Here is a 14,664-nt window from a genome sequence, read left to right on the forward strand (position 1 = left end):
GCCAACCCCTATTTTTTATTACGAAATATGTTAATATATGCATTGATTTTAATTACTGTATTTGTTAATTTTTGTAAATTTTGATTACTGCAATTGATTTTCAGGAAATTAAATTCCCTATGTTTAACACTATGAAATTCAGACAAATTTTAGTTATCGATTTCATCATTTCACTTCAGAAATAATGGCAGTTAAAGGACATTAAAACCCAATTGAATGTCAAAAATTAATAATGAAAGGCCAGACTAATGTCATGACCTATTTATTGCTTGAAGAGATGAGGATAAAACAGGTATTACTTGTATGTTTGAAAGACTTAAACATGTGTGGGTTGATGACAAGTCATCTTAGCCTAGTTTCACTAGTCTTTTTCTTTTGTTTTCACTTGAATTATGCACTTTCTTGAGGCTTAAGCAAGCCAATTGAGGTAGATTTTCATGCTTCCTTTGATTGAATCAACCATAGATAAATTAATGCAATTTCATGAGGTTTGATGCCATAATTGGTGCATATTAGGATAGAATGATCATCTCATGATTTCAAGCATAGCTTTGATGTGTTTGGTTGATTTATGATAGGTGAAGAAAGCTTGGAAAAGGATTGAAGTGAGAAGGAATGGCTAGAAGCTAAGAGAAGACAATGAATCAAGTGAAATTGAACCAGGAATAAATGAAGTTGGAGTTGAAGTTAGCCCTCAAACGTTGACACAAACTTTTGAACTTGAAGTTAGCCTCAACGTTAGCCCCCTAACTTGGAGGCTAACGTTGGAAGCTAAAAATTCCTCCCAGGGCTAGCCACGTTTCCGCCAACGTTAGCCCCCTAACTTGGAGGCTAACGTTGGCATAAGAAATCTTCCCCAGGGTGTGCCAACGTTAGCGCCAACGTTAGCCCCTAACTTGGAGGCTAACGTTGGCATAAGAAATCTTCCCCAGGGTGTGCCAACGTTAGCGCCAACGTTAGCCCCTAACTTGGAGGCTAACGTTGGCATGAAATCTTGCTCCCAGGAAGGCCAACGTTTGCGCCAACGTTAGCCCCCTAACTTGGAGGCTAACGTTGGCGCCACTCCAACACTAAGCAAGGCCAACGTTAGGGACAAAGTTAGCCCCCTAACGTTGGCCCCAACGTGAGATGCAGGAAATGGTGTTTGCTGCTAGAAAAAGTTAGCCATGAAGTTAGCCCCCTAACTTTGAGGCTAACTTTGAATCCAAACTTGCAAAACTCAATTCCGGTTCAATTGGTTCACTTGGGTTCCTCTCCAAACTTCAAGAGCAATCAACCAAGACCTCTTTCAACCCAAATCCACCAAGAGCAAAGGCCCAACTCAAAGCTTGAAGATCAAGTGAAGAAAGTGTATAAATAGGCTTGAATTCAATTTGTTCGGGGAGCTTCCCCTTTTAGAGTTTTTTTTTGAGAGAATTTTCATTTCTGTTTTGGGGAGCCTGAGTGATTTCTATTTCCTTAGTTGAAATAATTCCCATCAAGGGTGTATGTGTGTGAACTTATTTTTGTATCTGTGTGTATGTTTAATTGAAGGTTGTTTGTGGACTAATTTTAAAGTTGAATGTTTGTTATTATTTAGAAGTGGTACTATTAGAGAATGTGGAGCTAATAGTTGGGAGAATATCTTTTCATCGACTTTATATCTTTTCTTCTCTAACAATTTAATTTTGAGGTGGTAGTAGGGTGCTGAAGCTGTTGAGAAAAGAAACTTTGGTAGCAAAAAGGCTAAGCTAGCAATAACGAGCAAAGTTAGAAAAGTTATCCAGTCGTATGAGTGGTAAGTCTTTTGTTTTCAATTTGAAGTCCTACCCATTAAAGTTTCTTTTAGTGATTTTGTTTATAGTTGGGTTCTACAATCTCCCCAATTTGTAGTTTTTTTGGTCTCTATTGTATTTGTCCTAATTTTTGAAAGAAAAGGATTGGTTAGCTTTGTTTCATCTTTTAACTTTACTAAAGAAGATATAAAATTTGGAGTATGAGCTTTTGGACTTGTCATTGTGTTAATTCATTCTTATTTTATTAAATGATAAACTGATAGTATCCTTGTTTCTACTAAGTTGCTCATTGTTGTAACTTAATGTTTCTTTCACTCTATTTTCTAGGTTTCATCTTTATACTTTAATTGCAGAAGCCTGAATTTGAGCCTCCAGTAAATGTGAGTCTCCATTTTTCTATGACTTAAATTTGCTGTGAAACACATAAGAACCTCTAAATTCATTAAAGCTATAGAACTAAACTTATATACAGAGACATTATAGCTCATGTTCTCCTCATAGTTACTATTATCCTCACCATTAGTTACTAATTTATCATTTATCAACATCTTCACTCTTGACTAGCGTTGATTTGATTTCTAATTCTCCATTGGAATCAATAAAAAAATAGCGATGATGTTGCATTCTTCATACATCTAAGAAGACTTCAACGATATGTATGTTCATTGTTGACTACCATATTGAGTCTCATCTTCATTCTAAAGATGATATTCCATCTCTGTTATCTATTTATGATGATTATTTTTTTCTTTCTGTGATTTATTTGCAGTGAGGAGAATGTATATTTACTTTGTAAGAAGTTGTGCACTGATGGGATAACCAATGCTGAAGGATCTGATATTTTTGTTATTTTCATTTCCAATGAAAAGAAGTAGGCATGTACCATTTCATATACATTATTATTTATTCTTAGTCTTAGGGAAGATTTGTATTTTACTTGCTAGTTTTCTTGTTCAAGGTGATTCACCTTGCCTAGTAATTTCTTTAATTTTTTTCCGCACCCGTGAATATGTGGAGGAAATATCCAGCTCCATTTGAACCTATCATTCGTTCCAATAAGCCAAAGGATAAAAGGTAAATTTAACTAACTACCACTCTCACCCTCACTCAGGCTCATTCCTCTGCATTACAGATTGTTTATTTCTAGTTCTGATAAGATGTGAATACTTTCTTAGTTGGATTTGGATATTTTAATATGAAAACTGCAATAACAATTTTGAGTTCCTCTATCTGCATTATCATGTAACTCAGTTTAGCGAAATATTTACAGGTTTTTGTTTGACTCTGCCCTTGTTCAACCAAAAGATTCAGGAGGCAACCGTGATGCTTCTGCACTTCTTGATGAGGTTAGTTGTTTCTTGTATCACACATTTGATATACATTTCGCATAAAAGAGGATTTATATGTTTCGAATTGAGGTATCTTCTCTGTCTGCAAGTTGATATGCTCCAAAAAGAGAATGAAAGCATACTTGATAAGGTATTTTAATATTATCTCTTTCTCCCTCTTGATGCTGATAGTACTAACCATGGTTGAAATTAATACACACAACTCAGAGTTGAGGAAGAGAGATACAAGGAAGTAGAGGCCAGAGTTAGGGAGCTTGAGAAATAGGTACTTAGTTTATTTCTTTCTTGGTATATGATTGAGGTTTACTAAATGATTGTCTGCTTGTTCTCTATTGACATGCTTAAATAGTTTCACCTGTATAAATGATAAAAAGCTAAGGAGGAATGCTAAAAAAAAAAAGGCATGAAATAAAGACTTCTTATTCTTCATTTCATACTATTTGACAATGTTATAGGACAAATCTGTTCTCATGTTATTTCTTCTTTAATAATAATTTTTACTGTTCTGTTTCATGAATCCTTGGTTTTTCCAGATATAATTATAATAAGTTTTAAGCAGGTGATGAAGTCCCAGATAAGAAGAGCAAACTTATTTCAAACTTGAATGGTCTTATTGGAGAAGAAAAGATCAAGAGTATGCTTTCAGTTGAAATCGGACTGAAGGAGCTTGCATCTTTAAAGGTTTCTTTGAATACATTAGTTTTCTTATTTTTTTAACATTCCTCTAGTGCATATTTTCATAATTAAACCATTTAAAATTTTTATGTTTTTATTTAGAAGGCATTGTATTTGCTGCTTTGAATTCCCAATCAATAGTTGTGGTGGATAACCTGTCAGATAATTTTTCTTTCTCATTTTGGTTGCTTACTTTAGGTTGAGGATATTATTGTGCAAGTATTAGCCCAACAACTTTGATTTTTAAACTATTCAGGTAGTTTTTATTTTCTAGATTAGAACATTAGAGATTATTTTCAGCTAGTGAAAAATAGTTTAATTTTTGCTGCATAGTACATTAGTGATTTTCAAGTGGTAGGTAAGCTCATCCTTATCCCCTTTGTTTCGAGTTCGAGCCCTTGGATGTATATAGAACTGTATTGAGAGAAGTAGTTATAGTTCCTCCAGTCGGGTTGGTATACCAGCAGCAAAGACTCATGATTTTCATTTTTACTTTAATTGTTCTTGTTAATGGAGTGTAAATAAAGAATATAAAAGAGGTTATAATTTCAATTCAAGATTTTTGTTTTTGGGGTAGAATCAGGTTATCTTTTGCTATTAATATTGTCAAAGCAAATTTTTATTGACATGCATAAATAGATGTTGTGGAATGGATAGAGTATTGGAGTATGGTTCTATTTATATGGAAGGAATGCACAAAATTTTGTATGTTATTTGTGAAAAGTTTTCCCTTTATCACAAAACATATGTTTGAGAAGTGGAGCGTATGTATAAGTGACTCCGTGCTGTTTTTGACTTAATATGTTTAATTGCATAAGAAGACAGTGATAAATTTTTTGCAGGTTCCTGGTCTCTGTCTGCTGCAGGAAGTTTGGGAGACTAAGTTAGTGCTTCAAATTGCTAATTACTCATGTTTTATGTACTGTGTATCACTTTTTTTTCTTTTTTATATAGAAAATTCATAGAGTTTAAGTGCTATAAGTATTTTTTTCTCATTTTATTTGCATCACGAAACAAATTTGTACAATGATTATTGATTAATGAAAGAGTCTATAAAAACTTTATTTTGTGAATTTGTGAATTTAATAAAATATTTTATGTTGTAGTAATTAATTTTAGTATATTTATATTGTGTATAATATAAAATAAAAAATAGTATAATATAACTAAAAAATATTACTAAAGATCTTTTGTAATATTTTTTAAGTGTTACAAAAAATATCTACGGTAACATTTTTCTAAGTGTTACAAAAGATATCTATGGTAATATTTTTTTAAATGTTACATAAAATATATATTGTAATATATTTTAAGTGTTATAAAAAATTTCTACGGTGATATTTTTTTCAAGTGTTACAAAAACTATTTATTGTAACATTTCTCTAAGTGTTACCAAAAAATGCCTATTGTAACATTTCTCAAAATATTATTATAAAATATCTTTTGTAACTTTTTTACTAAATATTATTAAATATTTAGAAAAATATTAGTAAAACTCTTTAGTAACATAAGGTATATTTAACATTTGTTAAAATGTTACTAATATACATAGATAGCATTTTAATATGATTTGGTAATATTTTTTAAATGTTAGTAAAAGTCAATTATGTAGTAGTTAATTATAAGCATATTTATTTTCAGCATATAATTCTTTTGTGGGCTAACAAACATATTAAAACTAACCAACATAAATTATAATTCACTATTATTATGAAAATCTTTCTCTTTTTAGTTAGACATGCTTGTCATATCAGCTATATATGGTAGAATATTTTTGGTATAAATAAAGTGTTGTAAGTTATATTAAATACTTTTTCACTCTTCCAAATGGAGAGAAAAGAATAACTGAGAGATTATGTAGGATAATTGAGAAAGATAATATTTGGCTTTATATTCTTTTTTAAAAAAAAGCAATGTTAAATATTGAATAGTCTAGTATTAAAAGAAATGAAAAGTAATTAGACATTAATATTAATTTGGTGTTCATACATACAATAACCGATATCACCAATAAAATTACATAATTGACTTACAATAACAAATCATAACTAACTATATTCTATCTATCTAATTTAATAAATAGTAAGCCAAAATTTATCATTAATAAAAAACTTTATCCTCTAATATTTTTCTTCAAGATGGAAGGTAGATGTTTCTAACTCCCATATTAAACAACAACTCATGAAATTTTATTTTTAGTAGGGGCTTTATTAATATGTCTACTAATTAATGTTGTGTCCTCACATGAACTAGCTTTATTGTCCCTTCTTATACCTTTTGCCTAACAAATGGCAATTCACTTCTATGTGCTTGGTGCGCTCATAAAAAGTGGAGTTAGATGTAATATGAATCACTGTCTGATTGTCACCCCTATGTTTATGTGAAAGTCTTTGATAAGTCCTCTCATTCAAGTTCTACAGCTGCTAATGTTCTGTATTCTTATTCTACTGACGATCTCAAAACTGTACTTTACTTGATAGACTTCTAAGACACTAAAAAGTCTTCAAAAAATACATAATAATCTGTAATTGACCTCCTAGTATCCACACATGAATCCCAATCAGCATCAACATAAGCTCTTAACAATAAAGGGGATGATGCTGCAAAGTACAGACCTTGTCCTGGTGTGACTTTGGGGTAATGCAAGAGATGATATGCTGCTTGAAGATGAGGTACTCGAGGCTTGGACACGAATTGGCGAAATTTATTTACAGCATATGTGATGTCTGGTTGAGATAATATTAGATACAACAGCTTTTTAATCAACCTTCTATATTGAGTAATATCTGGCAATAACTCGCCCTCCTCACTGTTGAGCTTCACAGCAGGGTCCATGAGAACTTTTACTGGTTTTGAGACCAAAGAACTAGTGTCTTCAAGGAGAAAAAGTGTGTATTTCTGTTGGGAGAGAAAAATACCTTCCTTTGAACGTGCAATCTCAAGGCCAATGAAGTACTTTAATGTTTCCATATCTTTTAACTTAAATTTATCCTTGATTTGAAGCATTATTTTCTCTAAGATAGATGCATTGGGACTAACAAGTATAATGTCATCAACATATACTAATAGAACAACAAAGACAGTCCCGAAACCCTTGGTGAAAAGGGAATGATCTTATTGCGACTGTGTGAAGCTTGTAGAAATAAGTGCAGTAAAAAAAGTGGTGAACCACGGGAAAGTTGCCTTAACCCATATATTGACTTGTTCAGCTTGCAAACAAGGGATTCCTCCTTCTTGACATACCCCAAAGGCACATCCATGTATATTTCTTCATCAAGATCCCCATTCAAAAATGCATTGTTGATATCCAATTGGAATAGGTGCCAATGGTTCATGGTAGCAAGAGCTAAGAGTACTCAAATAGTGAGAACTTTGGCGACAGGGTAAAAGGTCTCAATGAAATCCTGGCCAGCTTGTTGGGTATAACCCTTTGCAACTAGTCACGTCTTATACTTATCTACTGAGCCATCAGCTAGATACTTGACTTTATAGACCCATCGACACCCAGTGTGTGTTTGTTTGGTAGAAGGGGTACCAAATTCCATATTTTACAAACCTCCACAGCATCCAACTCTGCTTTCATAGCCTTTTGCTATTCAGGAATAGGTATTTTGTGGTAGAACTTAGGCACAAAAATAGAATTCACATTTATTATGTAACTTGTAACAGCCTGACTTTTAGTACCTCATGATCGTACTAAAAGTTCAGGCGTTACTTACCTCTAAACCTGATTATTCTATACTATTTTATATAATATTGAGCCTTCGCAAATGCGAACCGAAACTTTCACCAAGAAAACGAAGAGTCGGTATTTTAAATCATTTAATCACAAAATTATATATATCCACGTAGCATTATATATATAGACTTACTCAAAGATCCTCAAATACAATTCCTATCCCTCTAAAAACTAAAACAATGAATGACGAGGGAAAAATAAAAGCTAACAACTCAACTTGTAAACAAAATCTTTTATGCTCTTGTAGTTTCGCACTAAACCTTCGCACCTGTAGCTTAAAGAGGGTGGAAACAGGGGGTAAGAACTGGGGAGTTCTTAGTAGGGTCAAGGTTAGAAGTTAAGTTCATTATCCAAATTTAAAGCTCATATTTTCCTTATAAAAATTTCATGTAAAATGACATTTCATATATTTCACTACTTATTAAGAATCCATTTTAACCAAAGCTTACCACTGGTCCTTCTAATCATGGCCTTTGGCCCAAATCAAATCAACTCAGCCTACAGCCCAATTCAATACGAATCACCATCAAAACTCAATCACAAAACAGAATCAATCATAGACACAAACAATGCAAGACAAACACAAATCAGAGAGCAATTAAAGAATATAGAATCTAATCACAAGCACACACAATTATGAAAACATAATCACAACAAGTATGTGCAACAAGTATGATGCATGTCTAGTCCTATACAGGCCATGAGCTCATGTGTCGGTTTGTTGTGAAATTCCCGACACTGGTCATGAGATAAGCGTCTCGTACCGCCGTCCTTATCTCAGCCAACGTCCCTTCCATGAGCATTACATATCGCCGTTCTCATGGAAAAAACTTTCTTTCGGTCTCCAATGAATATTACGGATCACTGTCCTCACTGAGCTGTAACCTTCCTTTCAGTCTCCAGTGAGTGTTACGTATCGCCGTCCTTACTGAGCCGTTCTTATAGTGTCAAGTGAGCGTTACGTATCGCCGTCCCCATTTGACACTTGGCACTAAGGCCCAACAGCATTCAATTTCTTTTCAATCTTTGCTTTCTACTCTACTGCGGTAGAGATCCCTTTAATTAATACTTTTTTTTCATTCCTGCCCTTTACTCTCCTGTGACAGAGGTTTTTTAGATTTTTTTAATTCTTTTCTTCTCAGTTATTTATTGAATTACATTTTCACTTAACTCAGCAACCTTTGTCTGAGTTTGGCTTCCAGTGTCATAATCTCTATAAGCAACCTCTGTCTTACAGGTGCGACCATCCCCTGAAGTGACCGATATATCTTTGGAAAGCGAATCTCAGTGGGCTCACCACCACATCTTTACTTATCTCATTTTCTTTTCGTTCTTTTTTTCTTTCTTTTCTTTCTTATCATTTCACAATATAATCTATCTTCACATTAATATTAATAATATCTTTACTAAATAATATTCTTAATAAAATAATAATAATATAAATAAGATATTTTAAATAGTAAATAATATATATATTCTTAAAACTTAGTTTTTAAACTCTCATTGATTACTTTTTAAACCACGAATTTTTTAATATTCTATTTTTAACCTTAATATTTTATAAAATTATATTTGGAACCTCACTTATTTTCATATTTATAAAAACAATCCTAATATTTTATAAAATACCCATTTTTACCCTTTCAAAAATACAATTTAATTACTGATTTTTCTCTTATATCAAAACTGAAATCCTTAACCCTTTCCTTTCAAAATATTACTTATATTTTAATCCGTTCTCGTGTTTCTTGGTTACCGATTCTTCGTAACTTTTAATTTAATCTCTCTACCATCAAATCTCACCAAATTTATACTTTATTATAAAAAATACTCCAGCGTAAAATTCACCAAAATATCCTAACTGGCTGTTTATACATAGTTGAACCAACAAATCACATGCAACAACAATAATTCAACATAAACTCATTTAAATTTAAACAATAATCAACATTTACTTATCAAATTCACATTTAATTATTATAAAGTTACCCAAACCCCAACTCCGTGTAAAATCAAAATACTCAAGGCTCTGAAAAAATTTTCTGACTGAGCTGTCGAAGATGAAATTGTCAAAAATCGTTGGTGTTTGCTAGAATTTCAATTAGCTAAACTCAAAGGGAAGAAGAGCTACGTTACCGTCAATTTCTATTGGATAAAAATAACATCATCGTATAAAAGAGGAAAATATAAACACTTTTATCAGATTAGATTTTTCATTAAAATTAGGAATCTTAAGAAATCAAAGCTGAAAGCTCGGAAGTTCCATGATTTCCTAATCTCTCTCCCCCACGGCTTTTCTCTTTTTCTTTTTTTATCAAGTTCAATTCGGTAAAGCATGAATGAAAGATATGAAAGTGATTAAAACTAATGGGAATGGATGGAAATTTGTGGTGGTTAAGACATTTAGGTGTCATTAATCTTATGTATATATACATTGCAAATAAGCCACGTTTACTTCTTCCTTTTGCTCATTTTGAACCTTGGCAATGTGAATGAGATAATTGAAAGAATAATACCATTAGATGATTAAAATAAATATTGGCTAGGTGTCAAGGTTAATAAATGAAAGAAAGCATATATATATATATATAGTAAGTCAAGTTCCATTTTCTTTTTTTATTCCTTTTGAAGGCTACGTTAGGTACCTTCCAATAATAATAATAATAATAATAATAATAATAATAATAATAATAAATTTAATTTTTGTCAACCAAAATATTTTTTGATAAATAATTTAAATTTAATAGAATAAGTAATAATTAAATTAAACTTCAATAATCATAAAAATCTATTTAATTATTTTTGTTAAAAATAGTTTTTTTTAAATTACATTAATTATTTAATTTTTAAAAATTCAGAATGTTATATAATTTTTATATTTGACAGTCAATTTTTGATAACTCAAAGATGCAGCTATTGAATATTGAATAGTAAAAGAAGTGACATGATTGTAATAGTATTATTGCATGTAAGAAGGTGCTTTATGTGGTCTAGTGAATTTTCAAGATACAAAGAGTGGACTAGGTTCATGATGACCCAATAGAAAATGCTCTATAGGTATCAATTGAATCTGAGGGATATCAACAATTGGTATAGGGATGTATGGTACGATATTACTATCAGAAAGAAGCTTTGTCAAAACAATGTCAGGAAATGGGTCAATTGAAGCAAAATTCTGTGCATCAAAAGAAATGAAAAATATACTTTTATGAAAGAACACATTTCTAGAGACAAAGATAGACCTCTTTTATAGGTCATAAATCTTATAGCTTTTGTAGTCAAAAGGATAGCCCAAAAATATACTGGTAGTTGCTCCAGGACTAAATTTGTGTCTGCCAGGTTGAAGTGTAGATGTAAATCAAAGACAACCAAATACCCTTAGCCTTGCGTAGTCTGGTGGTGTAAAATAAATTCTCTAAAATGGAGATTTAAATTCTAATTTTTTGGCAGGTATGCGATTGATGAGATAGATTGCAGTAGATACACATTCTATCCAAAAGAAAAGAGGAACATGAGACTGAAAATGTAAGGTCCTCGCCATATTTAGCAAGTATCGATGTTTTTTTTCGACGATAGAATTTTGCTATGGAGACTCAACATAGAAAAATTGATGAAGAGTAACTTTGCAAAGCAAAAAATTAGTTAATGCAAGTTTCCTAGCATTATCAGATCTCAAACATTTAATTGTGGTGGAGAATTGTGTTTCAACCACGTTAAAAAATTGTTGCAATTTTGTTGTGGTCTCGAACTTAGAACGAAGGAAAGTGAGCCACATGAATCTACTATAATCGTCCATAATGGTAATCAAATATCTAAATCCTGCACAAGAAATTGTCTAAAAAAGATCCTACACATTACAATGCATTATATCAAATGGTTTAGTTGCAAAATGATAGTTAGAAATATAAGGTAATTCACTTTACTTAGCCAAAGGACAAATGGAGCAGTTATGTAGTTGCATCAAACAAAAAGATTTACAAAGACTTTTAGATTTATTTATTATAACACCAAGTACATTAGGTGACAAATTACCTAAATAGAAATACCATATGTAAGGTGACATTAGACTACAATGATTGTCAGAAAAAAAATTTGTGTTATCATTAGAGGTAACTTACTGAGTAGGATGAAAGACAAAAAGTCCTTTCTCCAACTCAACCATCCTAATCATCTTCAGAGACTTTTTGTCCTGTGTAACACCCTACCATACAGAGTCTTATGCTTAAGTCATAATTCAGAGATGGCAAGGTATTACGACTTATAAAATAAAAATTTAGTATGTATAGTAATATGAATGATTGATTATAACTAGGAGCCTTTGTAGAAAAAGGGGTAAACAAAAATCGCAACTCAAAAGCGCAACACTCCGATCGATAACGTAACGAACAGGGATAAACCAACGCGAGATTATATATATACAAAGGAGTGTCAAAAACAGGAATATCCAGACTCAAAATCCGGCTGTGAAGATAATCGGTTCGAGCATAACAATATATACATACGATAAAATAAGGAAAATCCCAAAGGAAACCCAAAGGGACACAAAAACAGAAACCTATTCTCCAAATCTCCCATAAGAGAAGTCATCACAGTTTGTATTATTTAATGGAGATAAAAGTATCTAAGCAAAACATATAAACCAAAACATAGTCCCGAGAACAAAGGATCTTCGCAAATCTAGAAGTCTCCAGCATGCCTCAGCGGAAAACCTCACGTCCTGCATATGAAAACCACAAAATCCGCATGGGTGAGAACCAGAGGTCCCCAGCATGGTAACAGCTTCCACATATATAATACATAATAATAGAGGAAAGCCAAAGGCAATCCTAGAACTTCCTCCAGATAATATCAAATCTTATAAACAAGCTAAACCATATATGGCGACTGACTAAAGATTCTTCAGTCTAACTAATACTTCCCTTTCCAATTCCTTCAAACCTCCCAACCACCAGCAGGAGTCTAATGTAGCAAGCACAGTTATATCAAACAAGGAATATACAAATAGGAACAATTAAGGCATGTAGACAATTAGCAATAATATGCAGTCAAATAGGCAATCTCAAATAATTCATATAATATGCATATGATGAATGCCTGTCCCTAGTGGCTGATGATATCATCTGTCAATTATAGAGCCAACCCGACAAGTCCTGGTAGCTAACCATTGGACTGTCCCTCTGTCGCGCATCCCCAACTCGAGTTATACTCATCATAAACTTGATCATAATCATGATCTATATCCATCACCTTCACTGGTGAATATTTACGGGGGCGAGCTCATCCGGGGCTTTCACAGTGCTCGGCCACACTTACGACATAGGGTCAAAAGAGCTTCGAGTCTCAACCTGGAGCACGTGGTGGCTAGCCACTGCTTCCTTCCAGGGAAACTCTCATCTCCAACAGTGGAAGTGCAACATTCACAATTCATTCAACAGCATATATGCATTTATTTTTAGCCATAATCATGGCTCCGCCGTAACACGACAATAATCTAGCCATCTGGCTCACGGTTAAATCCATAACCAGCCACCCAACTCACGGTTAAATCCATAACCAACCATTTCATTAACAATTACGGCCTTTCGGCCCATGGCATAACAAGCACTTCCACTACCATCCTCCGCCTCTCACATAATCATCTTTGATCCTCATTGATCATTCATTTTTCCCTTGCTTCACTCGCAAGTTACCGCATCCCCTAGCTCCTTTTCTAATATCTAGGCATATCATAATGATTTAAGACATAAGTGGTGAGATCGGAGGCTTAGAAGTATGAGATTTGGCTTTTAAAACTCAAAAATCAACTTTGGGATGAAAACAAGGCCACACGTACGCGCACTCCACGCGCCCGCATGGATGGCCACAAAACTCATCGACGCGTATGCATCATGCACGCTAACGCGTGGATTGAAAAATAGCCAAGCAACGCGCACGCGTCAGCCACGCGTACACGTGGGTGCTCTCGTGCTCCAGGCACAAAACTGGCACAGTTCAGGCACAACCTTCTGGAAAATGGCTGGGCATTGGGTGCAGCACATCGGCGTGCCCGCGCACACCACGCGCACGCGTGGATGGCGTTTTCTGAAAGAACGATGCGTACGTGCCAAGTGCGCCTACACGTGAGGGGTCATTCTGCTAAAAATTTTCTAAGTTAAAAGCTGCAGAATTCACAGATTCAACCCCCAATCTTCCAATGGACATAACTTTCTCATTTTAAATCGTTTTCCACCTGTTCTTCGAACGACATGGACATCCCGGATCCAATTTCACTTCTAAATAGATTTGGCACAAAAAGGAGATTTGTAGTCTAAGTTATATCCCGTCAAAGTATGCCCAAAAAATCATATTTTCATACAAAACCACAAAGTGCCATTTTCAAAACAAGCCATTTTCAACTCTTTTCAAAATTTATCAAAACATGCCAATTTCATCCCTTTTCTTTGAAATCAATCAAAATATATCAAATTCAACATCAAGCCTCCTCAACTCACACATTAACACTTTACCACAATTTACAAAATCACTATCCCATCATTTTAACCCATTTCACCCAAGTGGCTCAAACCCAAACACATTGACATATCATATACTCTTCCTCATGCCAATTTTCAACAACACTAATTCCAATAAATCATCATTGTACACAATCAATATCATACTCACCATCAACATGGTTCAACTCACAATTCAACCATAACCAATCATCAAGCATATATCACAACATGCATATTTCTCATACATCATACCATCAAGGCATCAATAATCATCATCATATATATGACCACATCATATATATCAACCATTCAACAATACCAACAATTCAATGCCTATCTTAGGGCTTCTAGCCTAAGTATTTCCTACCACATTACATATTAGATACGAGAAACCGAGACCATACCTTAGCCGATTTCCCAAGCTCAACCGGAGCACTTCCAAACACTTTTTTTCAAGCTCTCAAGGCCTTAACACCTCCAAGAACAGATTTTTTACCACCAAATCCCTTTTTAAGCTTTCCAAAATCACCAATCAAGTCCAAATATTCACATATACAAAACCTAAGCCACAATCATCACACCCATACACAACATCTCAAAATCCAAACATCATAGAACCATAAATTACACTA

The sequence above is a fragment of the Arachis duranensis genome, chromosome 1 (genome assembly GCF_000817695.3).
Source record: "Arachis duranensis cultivar V14167 chromosome 1, aradu.V14167.gnm2.J7QH, whole genome shotgun sequence".
Taxonomy (NCBI): Eukaryota; Viridiplantae; Streptophyta; class Magnoliopsida; order Fabales; family Fabaceae; genus Arachis; species Arachis duranensis.